This window comes from Ambystoma mexicanum, chromosome 1q (assembly GCF_040938575.1).
Source record: "Ambystoma mexicanum isolate Mex_15411 chromosome 1q, UKY_AmexF1_1, whole genome shotgun sequence".
Lineage (NCBI taxonomy): Eukaryota > Metazoa > Chordata > Amphibia > Caudata > Ambystomatidae > Ambystoma > Ambystoma mexicanum.
The window spans coordinates 437,025,570-437,051,533 of NC_090922.1; the positions used below are offsets into that span (position 1 = coordinate 437,025,570).

A 25,964-nucleotide genomic window follows, 5' to 3' on the forward strand; every position below is an offset into this window, starting at 1 on the left:
GGTGATGTTCCTCATATCGAGGGGAACGAAGACAGGGCTAAAATCAATTACACACGAGGAATTCCCGAACCAGCCTAAGCTATGCCCGGTTAGATGTCTTGTAGGTTATGAGATCATGCGGGGTGAGAGACCTACAGGAATATCACAGCTTCTGATAGCCTTGTGTAAGCCATATGGCGCAGTATCGCCAGCGACCCTAGCCAGATGGCTAAGATGGGTGATAGGCTATTACTTGAATGACTTGGTTTTTAGTGAAATAACTTTCTCTAGTGAAGTATAGAAAACATTATTTGGACATTATTAGGTAATTATAGTGATGGTGCTCTGCTCACTGGTTGCGTTTTTTACACATGCAAATTTTGCACTAGAGTAAAAGTCCACTTTTCGTGTGTTAGATTAACTTGATTTATGTTGAAATTATATTGAATGAAGATAAGAATTTTTATTTAGATACATCAAAATGTTTAAATTATGCTATGTGTATGATCTTAAAATAATATATGTATTAATTTAATAAAGGTTTTTGATCCTATTTGATGTCATTTATATGATTAACCTACACCAATCCCCCGTTCTCTGGATTCCCATATGATTGATGGTCCTGCTTTCCCATTTAGGGTACAATTTAATGAAAATTACAGTTCCGTGAGGCATCAAAGTTGGTTTGTTTCTAAAAATGGGTATGAGTCAGGCCGGGATCAATGGATCAATGTACAATGTATGGGGCTCACTCAGTGAGGGGAGCTATGGCCACTAAGGTCTTCAATGTAGGGGCCAGATTGGAAGATGATATGAGATCTGCTAATTGGTCAAAAGAATCTAGTTTCAAAACCTTCCATTTCAAGCCAATTGAAAAAAAGGCAACATTGCTGGTAAGTAAGCTTTGAACAAGCATAATCGGAGCCTCCGGTCTTGACATAGAATTCAGATTTTCAACACATTCGTTCCAGAAAGTCATAATTCTATTAAAGACAGAGGCGAAGGATTATCCCACCCTTCAATCGTGTTGAGCTATGTATTTTAAGTGAAGTATTATGTTTAATGTTATTGTAATGACATGTTGTGGTACTATGACACGATTTCCCACCCCCTAGATATGATTCACTGAAATACGAATTCTGTCACACTAGGTACCATTGTGGAGAACAAACCAATAGAAAGTTGATGGCCAGATGATTGTTACGCTTACCTGGTCTCTGCGGGGGCTTCGAGGCACGGTCAGAGCCCTAGCTGGAGTGGACTCCATCAGATCACTTCTCTCCCCCAACTGCTGCAATTTCTTGGACCCGGAATGCTGGAACTGTTCCTGAGAGAAGATGAGAAGCAGTGAGGACAGCGTGATGGTGTCGCGTTTCCCCTCGACCCTTTCGTGTCAAAATGTAGTACGCAGGAGTTTTCCCATGCAAGCTCACCTGTTTTTTATGTAAGGATGAGCTCTCTGTCCTGCTTCCTTCAGCAGGGGCGCTGTGGATGGACCTAGTTGCGTCACTGGTCCAGATCGCAGAGGTCCAGGCTGGCTGCAACCTTTGCGTCTTGAAGGTAAACGTTTAGAACTATGTTTATTGTCCGTATTCTTTACGTTAATTCTACCCCAATGATTATTGTTCATAACCATGTATTGTTCTCTCTTCCCCTTAGTGATGAAGATGGCTCAGGAGCGCGTAATGGTGAAAAAGTCTATTCCAGATGACCCACTGATGCTGAGTGGACAGTTCTAGAAGTTGCGCCAAGTTCGTGAGTGGCGCTGCTTTAACGTGTTAAAGTCTATGTGCTCACCTTGTGTTTCCTATTCCCTTTGCAGGTGCGGCTGATTGGGGTTAGCTGGTGAGCAGTCTCCGAACTCCTGCACGAGATGAAGATCTGCGTGGGTGCTACGTTCGAAGATGGCCCCACGTTGCTGGGAGTTCGGGACAGGTAAGCATGTTGAGCAGCACCCGCGGAGGATTCGAGAAGACAGGTAAAATGAGGGTGGCTGCTGCAGAATCGAAAGCGATAGCAGTGCTTCTTCGGGTGGTGGCGTGGCTGAATCCAGGTAAGATGCGCACGGGGACTGCAGAGTGGGAGGCTGATGGCAGAGCTTCCAGTGATGGCGAGGCTTCAAGGTAAGATGCGCGCAACGGCTGCAGAGTGAAAAGCTGTTGTCGGTGCTTCCTGTGATGGTGTGACTGCATGCAGGTAAGGTACTGGAGGTTTCCGAAGACTGGAGATGCATGTGCTGGACCAGGTAAGATGCTGGAGGGAATCCGGAGACTGAGACGCACGTGCTGAACCAGGTAAGGGGCTTCTGGACGGCGGTAAGCGTTACGGTGTTCTTAGCAGGCTAACGCGAAGCGCCAGTATGAGAGTGGGGCCGGCTTACATAGCCTGGCCCCAGCCACTCCCCTTAGGCCCCACCTTGTGGCCCCACCTTGCTCCTCCTGCTGTGTTCTGCACGTGCCTTGCCTGGTACATATAGGACCCCGCCTGGCCTTTTTGCACGTGCCTTCTGTGTGCTAAGAAAACTTTGTAATGAGCTTGGTGCCATAGGTGCCAAGACTGGGGCCATTGGGACCCTGCAAGAAGTGAAGTACTGGGCCCTTGCCCAGTAGCCATGACAATGATCTTCAGGAAGTTAAGCGTCTACTGGTTGGGGCACATGTTGATTTCAGCAAAAGAAAGAGGGGGTTTCATGGGAATTACTGTGTTTATGTGGAGAAGTGACTGTGGATTGAACATTGTTGACACATGTTATATTAGGAACCAATAATAGCTGGACTACCAAAGACTCGAAACAAGTGGGACTTGTAGATTCTCTTGGTATTGCGTTTGTATTATTGTTTGTTTCATTGCTGCTCGAGAAGTAAAGTTATGGAGAAAGCATAATGCTTATCTCTTTAATTTGCCACCAACATAGCAATTCAACTTTTAATAAACTTTTACAAAAATAAATGTTTCTTTGCTTCCATGAAAAAAGAAATCTTTAGTTTTAAAGTTTAGAGTCTTTGTAGGGACTCTTCTCTGGTCTCCTACAAGTCCCATGAGCCTCCTGGTGCTCAGTAGTCCTTCCTCCACCAATCCGGAGTCTGACACCCCTATAAGGACTCTGCACACTAGGTCCTTTCCTCTTTCTTTTTGCTGCCAACATACGGAGATAAGTGATTTATTTTCTCTCAGTATGAACATATTTTTATGGTATTTTCCTTTCATGAATAGGAAAGTTATCTATATATAACGTGAGCGCAACGCATATTTATAAAAAAAAATAAAAAAAATGTAGATATTTATACTTAAGTAAACTTCAATTATTACTTTGTAAGCGAGCGGCGCTCCGCGTCCGCTTCAGTTCATTCTTAAGCGGTTCAGTTGACCCGCGTTTGTCATCTGCGTTCCAGTTAGTTCGAGAGCTGAGTAGGCGGAGCCGGAGCCGCAGGCGCTCTCGCCCGCGTTAGGCATCCGGCCCGCTCCTCAAGGCATCACACGGCAGGCGTGCGTTAGGACCCTGAAGGAGCGTGAAGTTGTAAGCCTTCCCGTCACTCCCCAATCCCTTCCAGCATTTTCCTTTCATCGCGTACGCGAAGGGAGTGCTGCGTGTTATCTGTGCCCTATCTGCTTTCCTACTGCAAAAAAAGAAAGAAAAAAAAAGAAATTCGTTCTTTACAGCAGCACGTGTCTCCGGAAGGCCTTCACATTGAATTGTCTCATTTAGTGGGCCTCATTCAGTCGACTGTAAGGTACGTTAGCTTTGCTAACTCAATGAAGTTAGGGCCCATTATCAAGATGGAGAGCACTCCACATCTCCTGATTATTCTGAGGAAGAGTGGGAGGAAGAACCCTCTCATCAGGAAACAGAACTGTCACTCAGTTTTAGAAAAGTACTAGGGGATTCCCTATCTGTAGCTGTTTCCGAGGGCGTACAACCGATTGCCCAGTGATTAGACATGCTGGAGGCATGGATTTTACAAAAAGATCAGAAATCTCCCAATAAAAAGAGGGCGCTTAGCCCAGGCGAAGGCACGTCGACTGGACACCCCCATAAAGGGGTTGAACAGGGGTGTAAGGCTCGGAAGAGCTCTGACTCTTTGACCCCCCCCGAGCAAGGAAAGGAGGGTACACCAAGACCCCCACAAGGCAGACGATCCCGTCGCAAGATTGAAGAAGGCCTTCCTGGCAAAACCAACAGATTGCGAACCCAGACCTCCTACCACAGGGGTGAATATTCTCGGGGACATAGACCAGGGCTACTCGCCCGATGACGAAGCAGAAGAGGATGATGAACCCTCTGGGCACACAGCAGTAGATTAAGTAATACTGGATCAAGAGGAAGACACGAACGATATGTTCGACCCGGATACTATTAGGCATCCGAAATCTAAGGAGTGGGTTCCTTCTCCAAAGGTAGCGCTTTACATGGCACAGCATATACGCAAGCCGCTCGACAGAGAAGTAAGGTCTCGCATGAGATCGGAATGCCCCCGTCCAGATCTCCCAGATAAGTTATCGGAAACCCCAGATTTAGACCCAAAGATGGTTACTTTTGTGACAAAGTCTGCCAAAGATATCAGGAAAGGCGTAGACAGGGCCTGGCGAGGGTGCCAAGATAAAGTCCTTGATTTAGCAGGCCCAATGGCAAAAAATTATGGACCTGACGGAGCAAGCCAAAGACACGGGTTCCCCCATTGATCCTCTAGTCCTAGCGAACTGGGCACAGAGGGCAATGTGCTTCCTGGGGAATGCCAACTGCGCCCTCTCGTCAGAGAGGTGAAGAGGGGTGCTCTTAAAGATCGACTCAAAGCTAAGCGACCTATCGTTTTACGAAGCGGGCCAAGGAGCGAAAGGCCTCCTCTTCGGCGAGGCGTTCGCGAAAGAAATGTCCCAATTTGTATGAACGTATTCAGCCCTCGAAAAGGCCCAGAACTCCATCAAAAGAATTTTTCCCGGGCGAGTTTTTGCTGGGACCGGACGCCAGAGGGGTCGTGCGTCCGGTCGATATTCCTATCATCGCAGACCCCAAGGAAACAGCACAATATTGGGAGGGAAGCGAAGACAGCAAGATTCCTTCTTCCCCTCCCGGCCGAGGTTCCCAAGAGGTCGCAGACAAAGAGGAGCCTTCAAGCAGGCAGGCGTTACTGGCGGTGAGTACACCAAATATGCAAGTGGGGTGCAGGACCCTGATATTTCTGAACGCTTGGCGCGCATTGTCCAGCGATGCTTGGGTTTTACAAGCCGTAACAGGTTTGCGCATAGAATTTCTAGGCGACCCCTTTCAAGCCCAAGAGCCGCAAGCTATTCACCTAACAGCACAGGAAGCAGCGCTTCTTCAGAACGAGCTAGTAAAGCTTCGCCAGAAAAATGCGATAGAGCGCGAGTTGCAGTCTTCCCCGGGGTTTATAAGCAACATGTTCCTAGTGCACAGAAAAGAAAAAGTGCGCCCGGTTATCAACCTAAAGAGCCTAAACGAATGGTTAAAATACAATCACTTCAAGATGGAGGGAATCCATCTTCTCAGAGACCTTCTGCGTGCGAGAGATTGGTTAGCACGTCTGGATCTGAAAGACGCATACCTCACAGTGCCCATAGCAGAAGACCACCTCCAATACCTTCGTTTCCGCTGGAACAAAGAGGTGTGGCGTTTCAAATGTCTTCCCTTCGGCCTTGCTTCAGCCCCATGGGCCTTCACCAAACTGATGAAGCCGGTGGCAGCGGCCATAAGAGAAAGAGGTATTCAGATCATAATTTATCTAGAAGATATCCTGATCCTGAACCAGAGCAAGGACGCCCTGATCACCGATATTCGTTGGGTTTGCACCTTACTATCTTCCCTGGGGTTTCTAGTGAACCTCGACAAGTCTCAATTGCAGCCACTTCAAAGAGTGGAATTCCTAGGTTTCACCATAGACACAGTTAAAGCAACTCTGGAACTTCCGAACTAGAAAGTAAAAGCAATAAGGAAGGAGATCAAATCAGTCCTAGCAAAAAAGACCATCTTGCTACGATATCTAGCCAGAATAGTGGGACTTCTAGCAGCTTCTATCCAAGCGATTTTCCCAGGGCTCCTACATTACAGAGCCCTCCAGAGACTCAAGATCAAACACCTGCAAGGAGGTTTAGGATACCATCAACTAGGTACCTTAGACAGCGAGGCAATTTCAGAGCTCCACTGGTGGCTGCAAAACATGGAAGCCTGGAACGGTCGAGCCATCTTCGGCGACGTTCCAGATATTACTATAGAATCCGACGCGAGCAGAGCCGGATGGTGAGCAAGGTGTGGGCAATTAGAAACAGGAGGGAGATGGTCAGAGAACGAGTTACAGCTCCACATAAACTGTCTCGAGCTTCTAGCAGGCTCCTTTGCAGTCCAAACTTTCACCAAAAATAGAGTCAAATGTTCAGTGCGGCTGAAGATGGACAACATCTCCGCAGTACGATACATAAACAAACTAGGAGGTACCAGATGGAGAATGCTAGCGGAACTAGCGAAAGATTTCTGGCACTACTGCCTTCAACACCAGATAGCAGTAGCGGCGGAGTATCTTCCAGGAGCCCAAAACGAAGTGGCAGACTGGAATTCCAGGTACCTGACAGATTCCAGCGACTGGAAGCTGCTGCCCCAAGTTTTCCTCAAATTATATCAGTTATGGGGTCCATTACACACAGATCTGTTCGCATCCAGACTGAATGCTCAGACAGCCAAATACTTCAGCTGGAGGATGGACCCGGGGGCAGCAGGGACAGATGCATTCCTCCAGTCATGGGCGGGAGCAGTGCACTACGCGTTTCCACCCTTCATAATGATCACGAGTCTTCTAGCGAAGGTTTGCAGAGACCAGGCAGAGCTAGTTCTAGTGGTTCCCCTTTGGAAATCTCAGCCTTGGTTCCCAGTAGCGATGGAACTTTCCTCGGATTTCCCCGAGGAAGATTCCTCATCGGCCAGATCTCCTCCTCAGCCCAACCGGCCAGAGCCATCCTCTGATAGAGGCGGGCTCCCTGCAGTTCATAGCCTGCCGAATTTCAGGGAGAGATGGGAACTGCCAGGAATTTCGCAGATCGCTGCGGACTGTATCAGAGATTCCTGGGCCCTTCCACCTTTAGAAGCTATAGTTCGGCATGGGATGCCTGGGCTAGATGGTGCTCAACCTTACAGTTGGATCCAGTTTCTGCACCTATAGTACACGTCCTAAATTTCTTAGCAGGCAAATTTCTCGATGGGTGCGCGTACAGGACCTTGGGAGTCTATAGGTCAGCGTTATCTGCAGGACATGCGAAAGTGGAAGGAGCACCAGTAGGTGAACACCCGGCAGTCCACAGGCTTTTGAGAGGAATCAAGATGAAGAGGCCGCCAGAGCCCAAGTATTCTTCTCTATGGGACGTCCGTGACGTTCTCAGATTGTTTTCTAGCTGGCCAGAAAACTGCCAACTGTCCAGATCCCAGCTTTCTGGGAAGTTAGCGATGTTACTCTGCCTAACAGCATGCAGGAGAGTTTCAGGCGTGAAAGCCTTGGAGACAGATAGAAAGATATTTTATCTGGAGGGTATAGCCTTTACCATAGTGCAAAGGACTAAATCAGATTCCAGGGTGATCTCCTACCCTTATTTCCCTGAAAACTCAAAACTATGTGTAGCGAAATGCATTAAAGATTATGAGACCGCGACTATGCTGATTAGGCCGCAAGGCGTTACCCAATCACTAATAGTGCGCAGGAAACCTCACCATGCAGTGGCTACTGCGACAATTGCTAGATGGGTGAGGGAAGTTATGCAGTGGGCTGGCATAGATTTAACGATATTTGGAGCACATTTTGTTAGAGGCGCCATGGCTTCTAGAGCTTTCTCCGTAGGTGTGTCCTTGCAAGACATTATGAAAGCAGCAGACTGGTCTTCAGAATCCACCTTTAAGACTTTCTATTTTAAGCCAGTTTCAGAGATGGCTAGTAGGGTGGTTCAGAGCTTTGAACAAGCATAATGCTCGCCTCCGTCTTGTCATAGAATGAAGATTGCCCATGCTAACTGCACTGGTCAGTCTTGATTCTATTAAAGACAAGGAGGCGAGCATTATATCCCACCCAGATGAATGCGATGAAGTTATTATGCTATTGAAAGTATTTGGTACCAAAGCTGTTTATCAGTACATCGCATTCCCACCCTCATTGTTATTTCTCTGTTTCTCGTAGGAGACAAACAGAAGCCTGCATGAAGAGGCCGGATTCTAATGGAAGCGAAATCAGTTGTTCCGTTGGACCTTTTGGATAGCAAACTGCGTCCCCAGTTGTCTCAAGGGGAAGTTGATGTTGGACAGTTATACAGACTCAGTTGTTGCGGCAAGCAAAGAAAGAGGAAAGGACCTAGTGTGGAGAGTCCTTATAGGGGTGTCAGACTCCGGATTGGTGGAGGAAGGACTACTGAGCACCAGGAGGCTCATGGGACTTGTAGGAGACCAGGGAAGAGTCCCTACAAAGACTCTAAACTTTAAAACTAAAGATTTCTTTTTTCATGGAAGCAAAGAAACATTTATTTTTTTAAAAGTTTATTAAAAGTTGAATTGCTATGTTGGTGGCAAATTAAAGAGATAAGCATAATGCTCGCCTCCTTGTCTTTAATAGAATCAAGACTGACCAGTGCAGTTAGCATGGGCAATCTTCATTCTATGTCAAGACTCAGAGACTCAAATTATGCTAAAAACTCAACTCTTTGCTTCTCAAGCAGTCAAACAATTAATATCACTTAAAAAAACATATGAACTACAACATCCATGAACACGGGAAAAATTATTTGAAGTTTGTGCTCCATTGGTTCAACAATCCATGTGATCTACAAAGTCCAATCACTTCCCAAAGTCCATAATGAACACCCCCAGTCTTCCTTCCTTCTTCCTTCCTTCCTTCACTGCTCGAGCAGCTGAGATAAGTGATTTATGATTTTTCTTGTCAACGTATATGTTTATTGTGTTTATGGTGGCGCGCAGTGTGGCGAAGAGCGCATAGCGCGATGCTTGATGGAGCGTATCCGCAGATAGGGAACGTGACGGAGCGGCAGCTCTGGCATTGTAAGGTCAACGGTAGACAGTACCACACGCAAGTTCGCATCGGGACCGTGAGAGGTTCCGGCGCCCTAGAAAAGCTTCTGTGAGGAGACGACCTGAGCAAGTGTGTCATGGCTAAGGTCCCGGACAGGGGAGACAATTATTGAAGTAAAAATGTTAAGGGCATAACAGAGCAGTCGACTCCGAACTGACAGGCGAGTGCAGAGCCGGCACAATCACTGCACGCCATCTGCTGGTGGTGAGGGAACACCGCAGGCAATGAATTAGCCTGCAAAAGATGAAGAGGTGCATGGACGGACACAGTCCCAGGGGAAACTGTATAACCTCCAAGAGGCCCCAGACCCAAGAACAGCTCCTAGTTTTGACAGCACAGTCCCACATAATACTGTTCAGGACCTGACCTGCCTAGCTACAAAATAAAAACAGGATCGACAGGGGCAGTCCAGGTAAACTGCATATATTGTCAGACCCGGCACAGTCATTAACATGAGTCAGGAGTACTCCAAGGAGGACTCGGACGTCCCGCACGTAAGTGGCATCAGAATGAGCCAGGCTGTGCATAAAGTCATGAGGGCCGTCAGGGGCCCCATGGGTGAAGGCAGGGGGGCATTATGGAGAACCTCGTAGCTTTCTATCAGGGCATTGCAGAATTGAGGAGAGAAGCTTGCAGAGGCAAAGGGGGAAGAAAGAAGACCTGCAGGGTACATAGTGCCCAGACCCTCCCCCGGGTTTGCCAAATAAGAGAAGAGGTGGAAAGAGGAAGGCAAGGTCAGGGGCCAAATAAGTCTGAGGTAGCTTGGAGGATTCCTCTGAGGAGGACTGCATGAGCAACGAAGAAACAGACGATAGAAGCTCATAAAAGTCGGAGAACACGTCATCAAGTGACACCAGAGGGCACAGGGGCAAGAGGAGTAAGCCTATGGCCGAGGAGCCTCAGGGTAACAAATTCAACCCAGATGCCTTAGTGCACCCAAGGTCTTACGAGTGAGACCCTCTAGAGAACATTACAGCCTACCTAAAAAGAAGGCTCAGAGCGCCCTTGAGTAAAGCGGCCAGGAGTAAGATAAGGGCGGAATGCCCTAGGTCCAGGGATCCGGAAAGGGTAGCCGAGACACCTGAAATTGATGATCGCATGCTGACCTTCATGGCAAGGACATCAAAAAAAGCATTGATCGCTCCCGGAGGACGTGCATGGACACACTATGGAAACTGGCAGAGGAGGCTAAGCAGAGAAGAGGACCTATCGACCCAGAGGTACTCTCAGGATGATTTCAAAGGACAATGTCTTTTAGTCAACACAAATAGTGTCATTGCAACAGAGGAGACGCTCAATTCTCATGAAGATAGACTCCAAGTTGGAAGAACTAGCGCCATCAGAAGCATTGGCAGCTGCCAAGGGCAAACTGTTGTGAGACATTCATCAAAGACATGGCACAGTTTGCTAGCACATATGCCACACTTGATAAAGCACAGGCCCCTCTAAGAGCTTTGGGAGGAAGATTTGACAGGGTTGGCAGAGGAAAGGGCCGCTCAGGCAGCCGGTACCCCTACTATAGGTTCTCGGGCCACAGAGCTTAGTGGAGGGAACGGGAACGGCAGGCCAACCCATTCTTCCCATCCAAGAGAAGAGGCAGAGGCTGGAGAGGCAGCGGCGGGCAGCAACAACAACAAAACAACGCAGGTGAGAGAAGGGATAGCGCTAGCAGGGGCGCTAAATGCGGGATCCCTCCAGTGGGGGAGGAGAGTGGCGCAGCATATAAGATGGAAAGAGTTATCCTCAGATACCTGGGTTTTGCAAACAGTACAGGGTTTCCTTCTAGAATTCTGGCAGGAAGCCGTACAGGGATACCTTCCGAGGCCAATAAGGTTCAGCAGGGACAATTAATTATTGCTAGACAGCGAGTTAAAGAAGCTGCGGCTAAAAAAGGCCATCAGACAGGCGGTCAGAGATCAGGGAGACTTCTTAAGCAACATGTTTTTAGTGAAGGGCAGATGCAAAGTCAGGCCAGTGATGAACCTCAGAGCACTGAATTCATTCCTGGTGTACAGACAATTCAAGATGGAGGGAATTCATCCACTGAGGGACATACTCCAGAAGGGAGACTGGCTGGTTCAGATATATCTCAAAGGTGCCTACCCGACGGTCCTCATTCATCAGAGTCAATATCAGCTACTGCAATTCCTCTGGAGAGGTCATAAATGGGAGTTTGTAAGTCTACCATTCAGACTAGCCTCTGCATCTAGGTGCTTTACCAAACTAATGAAGCCAGTAGTGGGACACCTCAGAGAACAGGGGTTCAGATTGATTATTTACCTGGACGATATATGCATCATGTGCCAAGACAGGGAGCTGATCCCAGAGCAAGTCAAGATCACGACAGACTTGTTACAACAACTAGGGCTCTTGATAACCTGGGAGAAATCGGAGTTGTTCCCATCCCAGTCGAGGTTTCTAGTGTTCATAATAGAAACAGTGCAGGGCACCATCAGCTTACCGTTAGAGAAGGTGAACTCTATCAAGAGGGCGATAAAGACCATGATGGCAAAAGAGGTGATTTCCTTGAGGGGGATAGCCATACTGGGAGGCTGGCTGTCATCCTCGATTCAGGCCATTTTCCGAGGACCACTTCATTACCGGGCATTGCAGGGCCTAAAGATAGAGCATATCAGACAGGGATTGTCATACAAGCAGATAGTCCCTATCACCACATGGAAGCCTGGAATGGCAGGGCAATATTTGGTTCCTCCACAGACCTCGTGATAAAGTCGGACGCCATCCACTGGGGCTGGGAAGCCCGGTGTGGCGAACTGTCACCCGGGGGGAGGTGGTCAGAAGAGGAACTAGCTCTCCACATCAATTGCCTCGAACTACTAGCAGGATCATTCACAGTTCGCTGCTGTGCTCGGGAAGGTGCAAGGTGTGCCATCCTTCTCAAAATTGACAATGTCTCCGCAGTCAGGTACATCAACCACCTAGGCGGGACAAGGGCCAGAATGCTGGCTGAGCTAGCCAAGGACATTCAGAGGAGAGTCAGCGTAACAGTGGGACAATCTGCTGGGTGTACAGAACCAGGTAGCGGACTGGAATTCGAGACACCCAAGGGACTCCAGCGAAGCGACTGGCAGCTGGAAGAGTCAGTTTTCCAGGATACCATGAGACGGAGAGGTCAATGTGAGATGGACCTGTTTGCTTCGAGACTGAAAAGGAAACTGTCCAGGTTTATTGGTTGGAGACCAGACCCAGAAGCTGTGGCGACAGACGACTTTCTCCAAGTCTGGGTCCAGTGAAGGAATACGCGTTCCTGCCGTTCAACCATGAAAGCACGAACATTATCGCAGGTCAGAAGACAGAAAGCGATAGTGATAATGGTGACCCCCTGATTGGAGAGGTCAGGCTTAGTTCCCGGACCTGCTGGAAATGTCTAACAACGTTCCAATTTTGCTTCCACGCACACAAGACATCGTGCTGGGCCCGGCAGGGGAGCGTCACCCACTGGTTCAAGTAGGGGGTCTGAGCCTGATAGCCTGATTTCAGGAGATCCTGGGCGAAGCCAGGTCTTTCGAGAGAAGCTCAAGAATTCATCAGAGAATCCTGGGCACCGGGAAGGCTTACAGAGTCGCCTGGCGTAAGTGGAGTAATTGGTGCATGAAGAGGAAGGTACATCCCATTCGAACAGATGTAATTCACGTGATGAACTTTCTGGCCAGCCAAGCGGCAAAGGCCAAGGCTTACAGAACGATTAACACCTACTGGTCAGCGATCTGAGTCAGACACGAATATGTCAAGGGTAGACCCGTGGGGGAACATCCCTTGATTTGTAGGTTACTGAAAGGAGTAGGTGCACGAGACCTCTGACTGCAAAATAATCTCGGCTTTGGGATGGGAGTGTTGTGTTGAGACTGTTCGAGTCATGGCCAGATAAAGACCTATGCAGGAAAGCTCTTTGGGTGAAACTAACTACATTGCTGTGTTTAATTTCCTGCAAGAAGGTTTCAGAGGTCAAGGCTTTCGAGGTAGATAGAAAATCTTTTTCACCAACAGGTGTTACATTCTACATAAAAGGACTAAAACAGGAATCAGGACGGTAGACTATGCGGCCTTTCCAGACCAACCCAGGGTATGTCCAGTCAGATTCCTGAAGGATTATGAGAGCATGGCAGAACAGTTCAGACCCATAGGGGAATCTCAACTGTTGATAGCAGTAAAGAAGCCTTTTATAGCAGTGGTGTAAGCTACATTAACAAGATGGGTGAAATGGTGCATGATAAAAGCAGGCATTGATGAGGGTCATTCTGACGCAAACTCGACTAGAGATGCCATGAAATCCACAGCCTTTAGTTTGGGAGCACGCCTGGAGGACATTTTGAAGGCTGCAGATTGACCAAACAAGATGACTTTTAAAAGCGTCTATTTTAGACCAGTAGATCAGGCGGCTACGTTGATGATAAGGAAGCTTAAACAAGCATAATCCGAGCCTCCGAGTCTTGACATAGAATACAGATTTTCAATGCATTCGTTATAAAAAAAGTCATAATTCTATTAAAGACTCGGAGGCGAAGGATTATTCCACACTTTCAATCGCTAGGCTGTGATATGATTGAAAACATGATGTTAACCATGTACATTTTGATGTCCGTTATGTTTGCGATTGCCCACCCGTCCTGGAATGGTTGCTTCATTACTGTTATACATGTTCGACAGGTGCAGGTATAAGACCGTGCCGTGGGTACATGAGAAGTGATCGATGGTGATGGCGTTTACCGGTTGGGACGCAGGTTTCAGTTGTCGACCAGCTTCAGAAAGAGGAAGAAGGAAGGAAGACAGGGGTGTTTATTGTGGAATTTGGGACGCGATTGGACTTGGAGATCATGTGGATTGTTGAACCAATGGAACACAAACTTTAAATTTATCCTGTGTTCATGGATGTAGTTCCTTTGACAGTTTGTTTTTTTAAGTGAAATTAATTGTTTGGCTGCTCAAGAATTAAAGAGTTGAGTTTAGCATAATCCTTCGCGTCCGAGTCTTTAATAGAATCATGACTTTCTATAACAAATGTATTGAAAATCTGTATTATGACTATCTGCAACACATGTGTTGAAAATGTTTGCTGTGCTGCCAAAATCCAAAAGTTGGTTCTGCCCCCCAAAGAGAAAATCAAAAGTTATAATGGCACCCATTCCTTCGTCCTCCAAAGGACAATGTTACAGTGTGAGCTGGAATGCTCACCTTAGTATTCTATGTACGGCTGATGCTGTCTCCTATTTATTTGTAGAAGTGGTTCTACATTCCATTGTGTACAGTTGAAGTTAGCTTTTTCGAGAGTCCTGCTGGGCTCAGGGTTTGTCTGTGAATAAACCATCTCTTACTATGGCCGGAGCCTTATTACAGTGGCGATGAGGTCAGCAAACCCTTTGCGAACGCGTACGCGTGCAGGAAATAAGGGCGAAGCATAGCCTGCCAGGAATGTGGCGCTGGAGAAGTAGCAGCCGCCAGCTGCTCATATCCGAGCGAGCTGTGGTCGTGAACAGCGACGTGTGGCAGAGAGTACTACGACTGCTGCCTGCGCTCCCCCTTGAGGCATTTGGGGTCGAGCGCCGGTGGTGAGGAAACCGGGAGCAGACTGCCGTCACTGCGCTCCCCTCGGCCTTTTGGGTCGAGCGCAGTTGCAGGCAGCAACACGAACAGAAGGCAGCGTGTGCGGAGCCGCTGCATCGGAGGATGAGGTAAGAGAGAGCTTCGTAAAGAGAAAGTCCCGGAAGCCCCTCCCCTCCGGAATTGAGACAACGTGATCCACAAACTTAACGCTGCGTTATCTACGCTCGCCTTCCAAAAAAAATAAAAATAAAAAAAGTGAGGGGGAATCAACGCCGCACTCAGCGTTATTGTTGCCTGGCAACCAAGGTTTGGGAGGGCGACTGTGCACTCAGAAGTGGAAGAGGGAGGCAAGGCCTGCATATACTTGTTTCCAAAAGGTAGCCAGAGAAAGCACAAGTGCCAGTTTTGCCAACCGATTTAAGAAATTTCAAGACTGAGCCACAACCGCAAACTAAAAGACAAACATGCAGCTAAGTAATGCCACACCACCAGCAGCCTTTCTTCCTAGTCATGGGGAGCCTCCCATTGCTTGGGATTTGTGGGTGGACACTTTTAAAAAGTGTACCTAAGGGCAGCACGCGGGACCAGACTGAGTGACGATGATAAAGAGGCTGCTCTTTTGAATTGCCTGGGAACTGAAGGCCTGAGAGTTTTTAGGCATCTGCCTGGGCAAGATGTGCGAGCTCCACGTGTCGACAGCAGAGATGGCGATGGAGGGGATAGGGGCAAATGAATTGTGTTGGCCTATGAGACTGCCTTAGGAAAAGTGAAAGCACGTTTTAGGAAAAGGACAAATGTGGTGTTAGAAAGATACCACTTCTCAAGAGCCCAGGCCGCTGGTGAAAGCATTGACACGTACATAACGGCCCTACGCTCCCTCATTGCATCCTGCAAGTTCACCAGGCTACCAGATGAGTATATCCGCGACCAGATCATGAAGCAGACAAGTGACTCCAGGGTAAGGGAAAGACTTTGGATTGAAAGGGATCCGCCACTGGAGAAAGTAATAGAAATAGCGAGAGCTATTGAGGAGTCAAAGAAGAGTGTCCAAGAAGTAACGGACAAGAGTGAAAGCGTGCACGCCATAATGACCAAAAAGGGGTCTGATGACCACAAGGGAAGGGTCAAGGACAACAGAGGAACGTTTACTCAAAGAGAAGGCTGTAGGAGATGCGGATGGCAGGGACACGCGGCTGGCTCAAAGGAATGTCCTGCCGCCGGTGTGGAGTGCAGGAAATGCAAAGGCAAATTACATCATGCCCGAATGTGTAGGAGTATCATTCAAAACAGAGACTGTCAGGATGGTGGATCCGGAAGAGGAGAACGTGACTGTAATGGGTTATGTGAGCGACACCACTCCTGACCATTGGGACATAGGGGTCGGCGAAGGGGTGTTGCTTAGTTTGGGTGCTGGCCACACAAAGAAGGGCTACGTTAACTGTGAACGATGTGCGAATGCAGATGATGATTGACACTGGGTCGCCCTACACTATGATATCTCCTGAATTATATTTGGCAAGCTATCATAAGGAGGTGGCTGATTTGTTGCCATCTGACATCAACCCGTGTGCATAGGGGCATGTCCCAATCAAGGTGTTGGGATACGAATGGGCCACTATTGAGTTTGAAGGGGCGTTCCACCCGAGGAAAGTTGTATGTGGTCCACAAGGGAGACTCTGTGGTAGGGTGGGACAAACAGGCGGCCCTCGAAATAGAGATCCGGGCAGGGAATCCTATTCCTATTCTGAGCGCGGGCGTGGGTGAAAGCGTACCCAAGCAAGGTGTGTTGTCTGCAGAATATCTTAAAGAGGCTTTCCCTGGTGCGTTTGCCTCAGACCTGGGAAAATTGAAGGAATTTTCCCATAAGATTGTGTTTAAGAGGGGTGCTGTGCCATGCGCGCATAGACTGAGGAGGGTACCCATGTTGGCTCGAGACGGACTCAAAGATGAGTTAGTGAGACTTCAAGAGGCTGGAATAATAGAGGAAGTGTAAAGTTCTGAATGGTTGGCTCCAGTTGTATTAGCACAAAAGGCTGTTGGCGATTTCAGAATATGTGTGGACTTGAAGGACCTCAATGACAGTTTATGTGTGGATAGGCATCCCTTGGCCAACAAACGAATTGCTCGCACTTGTGGGAAGGGCTACGTGCTTTTCCATGTTTGACCTATCTTCGGCCTATCACCAAATTGACTTCCAGGTAGAGTCTCGTCCCTTAACATCATTTGTGACCCCTTTTGGAGCTTTTCACTTTTTTTTGGGTGCCGCTTGGTTTGGCGTCGGCATCAGCAGTTTTCCAAAGAATTATGCAGAAGTTGTTTGGAGAAATAGCAGGGGTCGAGTACTTCCAGGACGATATCCTGGTTTGGGGGAGAAATCGTAGGGAGCACGATGAAAGGGTGCTAAAGGTGATGAAGTGTTGAAGAGAAGCAGCCTTACTGTGAAGTGGAGCAAATGCTATGTGTGGGTAACTAGCGTGACCTACCTGGGGCATACCTTGGATGAGAGTGGTATTCATCCCAAGGAGGGTCTTCTGAGAGTGTTGAAGGAAGCAACTGCCCCGGTAAATAAAGAGCAACTTAGATTGTTCATGGGCCTAACAGAGTATTATAGTCGTTTTATTGCCTCATATGCTGATAAGACGCTTAACATGAGAGCATTATTAAAGAAGGGTGTCCGTTTCAAATGGTCTGAGAGTTGTCTGGATGAGTTTGAAGGAGGAGGTTGACCGTGCTCCCTCGCTGGGTTAATTTTCACCCAGCAAGAAGACGGTGTTGACAGTCTATGCCAGCGAGGTGGGTATTGGGGTGGTGCTTGAGCAGTGGGATGAAGGTGGTTATCGCCCCACAGCATTTGCCTCTAGGGTATTGCGGGACGCAGAACAGAAATATGCTGTCATTGAAAGGGAAGCCCTATCTGCTCTCTAGTCTTCTAAGCATTTTAGGACCTTTTTGTGGGGTGTCCCTTACACTTTGCGAACCGATCATAAGCCCCTTGTGCACGTCTTAACCACCAAGGGTTTGTCCCATGCCTCTTCTAGAATCTCTAGATGGATGGCATATATGCATGAATTTAACTTCAAGGTGGAGTACATTCCTGGTACGAAGAACGCAGTGGCTGACTGTTTGTTTCGCCTTCCTAGCGCATTTAGTTGCGTTGAGAGTGACCAGATAAATGCAGAGGAGTGCACCATGATTTGCCAGCGTGATTTCTGCTAATGATGAGGTGTGGCATAGAGAATGCGCCGCTGATTTGACCTTGACTAAAATTAGGGCTACACTTAGGGATGGTGGTTTAGACAAGGAGCTGAATTCTGGCTATGGTCACATGTGAGATGAACTGTCAGAAGGACAGTGGGGCATCACCAGAGGTCAAAGGCTGGTGCCTCCGTTGTCTCTTAGGGGTAGGCTTGTCAATCTGGCTTATGAAGGATATTTCGGAAGATCTATGACGAAAAGAAGGTTGAGGGAGTCCTATTGGTGGCCCAGAATGGACAGCGATGTGGAGGAAGAGGTGACAGAATGTGTAGCGTGTGCCACTAGTGACAAGAGCAAGACACCCAAATCACAACCAGTGTACCCAGTGGAGGCACCGAGCGATGTGTGGCCGAAAGTCGCCCTTACGGGTCCTATGGACATTTGAGGAGGCGATTTTAGTTTCATTGGGCCTCATTACAACCCTGGCGTTAAGGGGTTAACGGCGCCGTAAAAAGGCTGCGGCGCCGTTAGACCCTTAACGCCAGATTCGCACTTTAACACCTGCTTTTTGCAGGCGTTAAAGTCCAAGGCGCCAAGCGACCTTGGTGCTAATTACGGCACCGTAATTTACGGTGCCGTAATTAGCGCCTTCCCCATCCCCTTTGAGCCCTATGGGCCAAAAATGGGAATGTGGAAGGGGCCAGGGTGAATGGGGATTTACCACCCCGCCAACCTTGGAATGGGGCGGTAAATCCGCCATCCACCATGGCGGAATCCGGCATGGACCATGGTGCTAATAGCACCATCGTCCAACGCCAGGGTTGTAATGAGGCCCATTGTGTCACTTGTGGAATATACCTCCAGGTGTGTGGAGGCAACGGTTCTGGAAACCGTAACTGCAGAGAAGGTAGTGGCGTTTCTAAATAAGGTGTTCGACAGAGAGGATGTGCCGGCGGGCATCTTCACTGATAATGGTGTGCAATTTGTGTTGGCTCATATGCAGGAATTCTTGAAGAGCATGGGGGATACAGCATCATAAAACCTCCTTGTCCAATCCTGCAGCGAATGGACAGGTTGAAAGGATGAACAGGTTTGTTAAGGGTGCTATTCAACTGGCGGTGGCCAATGGCCTGTGTTGGAGGAGTGTTCTGTCAGAGGCGCTCAAGGCATATAGGTGCACGTCTTCTGTGTTGACTGGGTGTTCACCGTTTGAGCTTTTGCGCGGGAGAAAACCAGGCACCAAACTGAGGGTGCCTGCATTAGGTGGTGGTGCACATTCTAGTGTACACATGCAGGTGGTGTTGGAGCGAGTCTGCAGGAAGCAGGAGGTGGTCCGAGAGTGTTATGGGCGCAGGAAGCCTTGGTCTGTGTCGGTAGAAGACTGCGTGCAGATAAAGAATCCCAGGCATGTTACTAAGGGCACCAGTGTTTACATGCAACAACCCTGTCTGGTTGTCAAGGTAGGGCAAGGATATGTGAAATTGGATGATGCATCCAGATGGAGCAAGAGGCTTGCTGTAGTAGTTGAGAAGGGGTGTGGCAAGAACAAGTGCAAGGGCACGAATGGGGAAGATATTCCTGATGTGTTTGTGTGTGGAGGAGAAGAGTGTTCTGACATGAGTTTAGCTAAGCCGGTGAGGGATGAGGTTGTTGAGGAGTTCAAACGTGCAAATGGAGGGTGCTAGCCTCGTTGAGACCTTTGTGTCACAGGTGCCTGTAGGTGAGGTAGAAGGGTTGAGGAGTGACAGTGGTTACTCCCGGGAGAGGAGGGTGCCAGCCAAGTTCAAGGACTATGTTGTGGGGGCTGTTGTAAATTAAATGATGTTATGTGTTGGGGGGGGGGGGCTGCTGTAAATTCCATTTAGTGCGTGTGCGTGTCTGGGGAGTGCGTAGTGTATGAGTGCGGGTGTGCGTGTGTGGAATTCTAGGGGGGGGGGGGGGAGTGTTACAGTGTGAGCTTGCTGGAATGCTCACCTCAGTATTCCATGTACGGCTGGTGCTGTCTCCGGTTTATGTGTAGAAGTGGTTCTACATTCCATTGTGTACAGTTGAAGTTAGCTGTGTTCAAGAGTCCTGCTGGGCTAAGGGTTTGTCTGCGAATAAACCATCTCCTACTATCACCGGAGCCTCATTCGTTATTACAGACTACGATAGAAGCAGAAGCTTGTGAGCACTGACCCTGCATTTTGGTGGGTAAGGGAGACGAGGTATTTTGGTGAAGCGCAAATATTCCAACTGTGTTGCGCAACTGCTGCACATGTACTTGTTTTGTCAGTATGACAGCAACTTAAGTATAACATACACCGTTGGCAAAATGTACAAGGACCAACCAGAAAATTGAATAGCGACGTCAGCAGTAAAGCATAATTTTCCAATCGACATATAGTGGGAGGGCGGGAGAGGTTTACAATATTAAAACCCGATGCTCAAACTCCAGCCCATTGAGCTACGTAAATTATAAACGCTTCAAAGCACTGTGTGCAGCTCACCTTTCCGCACAAGACGTAGCGGGTATATGCCAAAAACTACTGGAACGTAGATTTGCCACCAGGGAGACAGATTGAGTCCAAGGCAAGATGCTTCTGACAGTTTAGCGTCGCCCAGGGGACTCAGCTAGTCAGGCATGGAATCCCTGCTGAACAGTCAAAACTAATTCTGCGTGCGATTCACAGGCGAGGGCTTTCGTTATCTTGCTCTGCCTGGGTGATTGGTAACACATGGACATTTTCCCTTTCCACTGCGATTCGTTCGTATCAGAAAGAGAAAAGAGACAACAATGAGCCATTTGAAGGGTGGAAGTGAGGTTTAAAGCACTATGCCATTTTGGAATGTGCTTTAGAGTTCAATTCCCATGGAATTTGGAACGTCGTCTCCTCTTTGTTTCACAAAGGTATTAATTGTATATGCGTTTAAGGATACGAAAAAAATATACGAAGTTAAATTGAAAAGGGTATAATGTTGCAAGCGAATAATAGCTATTCACCTGACATTTAGTGTTGCAACTGGATGCCTATCCTTCGATAACCTGCAGCTATTCATTTGAACACAAGTACCAACAGCAATTCCAAAATGGCCACCGTGGGTAGAGCACCGTAGTCGATGCTCTCCCGGCACTCGGGGCTCCTGACAAGCCAATAATCAAGGTGCATGCCATCCCCAGGCAACAGCAGCTGATTTACATAGCCTGTGAAAGAAAAGAGCCAAGAATATTCCTCCGTGGTGGAACGAAACAACGACTGTCAAAAAAGCTGCAGAGGGCAGTCGGCCCGTCAAGAAGCACCAGCGGGCAGTCAGCCCCCCATCGTGAAGAAGAGGAGCGGGTCCATCCGCATTACTAAAGAGGTGGCGGGTCCACGGCGGCGGCCAGCGGCTGATGTCGGAAGATGCCAGTATAGGGGGAGAGGAGCTGGCGATCCCATTGTGGGAGCAGGGGCTGACCTGCCCCCAACCACAGAGACCTAGTGTGGTGCCCGCCGACAACCGGGTAAACAGAGGAGGGCCCCTGCGATGAACGAGAAGAAGAATCCGGAGTTAGTGCCGGAGCGAACGGGAGGAGCCAAGGAACACACCTTGGGTGGCGGCCAACAAGAAAAGCACAGAGGCCCTACACAGCTTCCGGCAAGGCCACGTGGAAGAGCCTAAGAGCATCTGGTACCCACCAACACAGAAGGAGTTGCCCCAGCACCCAGGGGGGGGCAAGAGACTACCTGGCCCTCAGAAGGGCTGAAAGGAGAATTAGTAGAGGACAGGGCTGAGAAGCCCTCCCCCCTCACTAGCAGCAGGGTGGTAGCAGAGGGACCCGGAGGGGCCAGCCAAGGTCGCCATCTGGGGGGAGAAGGAAAACCTAGGAGGAGAGCGAGAGCCAGGGGAGAGGGCCCAGCAGGATCCCCCAGAAATACAGGGAATCACCCAGGAGCAGAAGGGGGACGCTTTGGTTTCTGGGACAGGAACCGGCTGCAGGAACTTCCAAGGTATCTCCAGGCGAAGCAAGGTGGTGCCACCCCTTCATCGAGTCACAAGGGGGGGATCCCCCACCCCAATACAACCGGGAAAGCCTTATGGGGTTGGACCATCCCAGTCGATTGATCAGGGGAGAGCGGCTAGGACACGGCTGTTCAGGTTGATGATTAAAGTTGTTCCTAAATACCTGGCTCCATTATTACACAGGGCATACGAGAACAGCTAGAGAGGACTGCCAAACGACAGGACAGGAGGAAATGTCTAAAGTAAGGGGGAAAGACACGTCATTAGCCGGGAAGGCATCCCTGAAACTCCCTGAGAACAGTCTCCACAAAATGTAGGGTAAAGAGGGGTCCTCCCCGCAAGCAACCTTAAGATCTCAAGAACAGACAGACCCGAGCGAACCCCAGATGGAGGATGACCAGGAGCAGTCGGTAACTCAATCACTCCTTAAGCAATATTTCATGGACCTTGGGGAAAAGATAACCGAGACGCTCCAAAATCAGATGACTATTATAAGGGAGGATCTGGCATCTGCGTTACAGGAGATAAAACAAGATGTCAATAAAATAGAACAGAGACTAGACACAAGCAAAAACGCTATACAGGAGCTGATGGAGGACTCAAGACGTACGGAGACCTTGCTGGACCTACTGGCCACGGCAACATATAATTTGGAGCTCCAAACAGAAGACTTGGAGAATAGGTTGAGGAGATCCAACATACAGATCAAAAACTTGCCAGAGGAGGTACAAGAAAAGAAACTAGAAGCGGTAATGAAAAGCGTATTTGAGGATGTATTGGACATTGAGGGGAAGCTCGAGGTACGGATGGATAGGATTCGTAGGGTTGGCCCCTGCAGACTGGACCCAGGGGCCCGGCCCAGAGACGTACTGGCAGCCATTCAAGACTATAAAGTGAAGGAACAGATCCTGTGGCAATCGAGGAAGACTGAACCAATATCTTACAAATGCACTGAACTGCTACTTTTTCAAGATTAGTTACAGCTGACCCTGGCCAAAAGGATTAGGATGGGCCCCGTGGTAAGGGAGCTCAGAGTTAAAGACATAAGGTATAGGTGGACCTTTCCATTTGGACTGTTATTTGACTGGCAGAAGAAACAAGTCTGGATCACTTCTTATGAAGAAGGCCTGAAGATCATGGGAATCGAAGAAGATTAACCCAGCAGGCCCTCGCAATCAAAGGCACAGACCGGGCACAAAAGTTGGGAGTGGTCGACAGTAACGAGATCAAAGCGGGGCAAACGGGGGATATAAACCCCTATTGAAGGGTACAGCTACAGGTAGAAAGTTAGAAGAGATGCAGCACTGTGATGCAGACAACAGGAGGATGAAGGGCTACGTGCAAGTAAGCCTGGGGAGGTCACATTAATGGAGGTACTCGAAGGGCCCCAGGGGGTGGGGGAATGGAGTCACAATGGGTTGGGGAGAACCCGCTGGTATATCAGCTGGAAGGAGAAAGGGGCTCAACTCCCGAGAAGGAGAATCGGGGGGGGGGGCTATTGGCCGGTTGACCCTATCCAGCCAGGGGGGGACTGGGAAGGAGGGGAGGGGAAGGTTGAGGGACGGAGGGGGCAGGAGGGGAGCAGGGGAAGGGGAGTCTGGACGCAAAAGAAGCTGGAGACAGAGGAACCCAGCACCTCGTCAGGAATGGATAGCCACCAATCATTGGGAATTCTATCCCTAAACATAAAGGGGCTAAACCACTCTGAAGAGGAAAAAGGCAGAGAGATTCCTGCGCAGGGAAGCCCCGACATTATAACGCTACAAGAAACACATGTGCAAACCAGGGACAGGGACCGCCTGAGGATACAAGGTTTTCTCCACATCTACCAGGCCACGGGGAATAACCAGAAGGCAGGGGGGCTGATAGCCCTAAGGGGCAACACCAACTTACTGGTGACAGAGACAGACAGGGACACACATGGAAGATACCTGGCCTTAAATATGAAGCCGAGGGGTGAGGCATTTACGTTAACGACTATCTCCATCCCAAATGTAGGCTATGATTCCTTCCTCCAACGGGCTCCAGCTAGAATGGAGAAATTTGCGAAGGAGCCCATAATCTTGATGGGAGATTTTAATATGGCCTAGGATCAGAGGAAGGATAGATCCACAAAGTCGAAAGGGGCGCAAGGGAAACCCTCAAAAGAATTGAAGGAGAAAATGGAAAGACTGGTGCTGGTAGACACCTGGAGGGAAATAGAGGTGGGGGGAGAGGGTAACAAGGGTTTTACATTCTTTTCTCATGTACACCAGTAATCATCACAGATAGATTGTGTGGGTATCTCCAAAGTTGCTGGGATGGGTGAGCTCACTAGAGGTGGAAGCAATAACCCTGTCAGACCATGCACCCCTTTTAATGAAATTGTGTAGAACCCATGGTCCTCCAGGCCTCTGGAAATGGAGATATCCACCATACTTGTTTATGGACGAGGTACTGAGGGAGGAATTGAGGGAGGGGATCACTAGGTACTTTGAAGAAAGCAGTGTAGGGGAAACAATGGAACGGGCAAGGTGGGCTTTTAAAGCCACAATCCGGGGAGAAATATAGCAATAAAAGCTTGCCGAGATAGGGAACCTTGCCCGTGGTGCTGCTGGGCTCCTCCGGACCGGAGTTAGGCCGCCGGCCACTAGTGAGCGGGAAGTGGAGCTGAAGCTCGCCCGACGGGATCCAAGCGGTCGCTGGCTGCCTGTCGGAGGGGGAGGTGCAGAAGACTGGGCTGCGGCCTCCTCCCCCTCCGCAACGAGCGCTGAGACGACAGCTGCGGTCCCCGTGGGGGCTGCAAGCGGGGCACCTGTGGTGGTCCTGGCGGGCCGGATAGCCCTGATTGCGGGACTTTAGGTGGGACAAGCCGGCGGGCCCTTTCAAGCCAACGGGATTCGCTTGAAGGGGCCCTCCGGCTTGTCCCACGGAGCTGTCCCGCTGTTGTGGCTGCCCAGGTACGTGATGCCCGTGGGGGTGGTGCCCCCCTGATCCTGTGGAGCCCGTTGCCCCCCCCCCACACACTGGACTTGTCCTGGGCTGTGACGGATCTTGGCGGGGGACGGCAGCCCGCCTGCACTTGGTTTGTCCCCGCTGCCTCGGGCCTGGCTTGGAAAGGCCCGCCGACTTGTCCCGCTGTTGTAGCTGTCCAGGTACGTGATGCCCGTGGGGGTGGTGCGCCCCTGATCCTATGGAGCCCGTTGCCCCCCCCACACTGGACTTGTCCTGGGCTGTGTCAGATCTTGGCGGGGGCCAGCAGCCCACCTGCACTTGGTTTGTCCCCGCTGCCTCGGGCCTCCGTGGACTGATTGCTGCATCATTAGTTTGTTGGGATTGGGGCTGGTGCCCCACATGGTTCGAGGTGCGGTGGGAGGTTTATGTCTTGTGCGGTCCCTTTGTAAACTGTGGCGCCGCAGGGGACATTCCTGGCCAGTCCTTTGTCCCTCATTCACGGGTGATCGCCAGGTATTTGGATGTAACTGTCTGGAATCCCTGCACGCTGGTGGTGAGGCTCCTGGGATTCTGTGGCCGTGTCCCACTACGTGGAGGGCTCTCGGGGGCAGTCCGAGGAGTGGATTTGGTCAGCTCTGGAGTGAGCCAGGACAGTGGACTTTGTTAGTGGCTCTAGTGTTCAGGCATCTACTGCCGGATCTCTTTGAACTATCGCGCAGCTGAGGGCTGCCTGCTTTTGCGCTGGAGCGCAGGGAGCTGGCAGTGCCTGAAGTGCTGGGAGGACTTGGTTGTCGGTGTGGTGATCTCCTTGTGCCTGCCTCTGGAGTGTCTCTGGTGATTCATACCCGTTTGGCTCCTGGATGGACGGGGTGCAATCTTTGCAGAAGTTATGGCGTGTCCCTGTCCAGATGCCTTTCTGCGCTCACCCTCGCCCACCGGAGATTATGCGGCCCTCTCACAAGGTGGCTCCAGACTAAGAGAGTACGCTATAGGTGGGGGCACCCGTTCTCACTTACGTTTGAGCTGGGTGGTTATAAGTACTCCCTATCTACGGAGTCGGAGATTCAGAAAGTGACTAGTGAATTGCTGGGGGCCGAGATGGAGGGGAGTCGGGGAGTTCCTTCGGACGCATCGAGTCGGCGCCGCATCCGGAGGCCCCGGAAGTACAGAAAGGTGGTGCCGCCCTCCCCGGAGCAGCCGGCGTTGGGCCCCTGACGTGGAATCCTCTACTTCTAGGCC

General features: G+C 49.6%; 1 protein-coding gene across 1 annotated transcript in view; it reads right to left on the reverse strand.

Annotated features, from left to right (window-relative positions):
• LOC138528394 (zinc finger protein 182-like) overlaps positions 1–20,521 on the reverse strand; it is a 387,214-nt gene extending 366,693 nt beyond the window's left edge. Inside the window, exon 1 of the mRNA XM_069639992.1 lies at positions 20,297–20,521. The gene's annotated coding sequence lies outside the window, so the exon portion shown is untranslated. The remainder of the gene's footprint in view (positions 1–20,296) is intronic.
• Between the last annotated feature and the right edge of the window lie 5,443 nt (positions 20,522–25,964).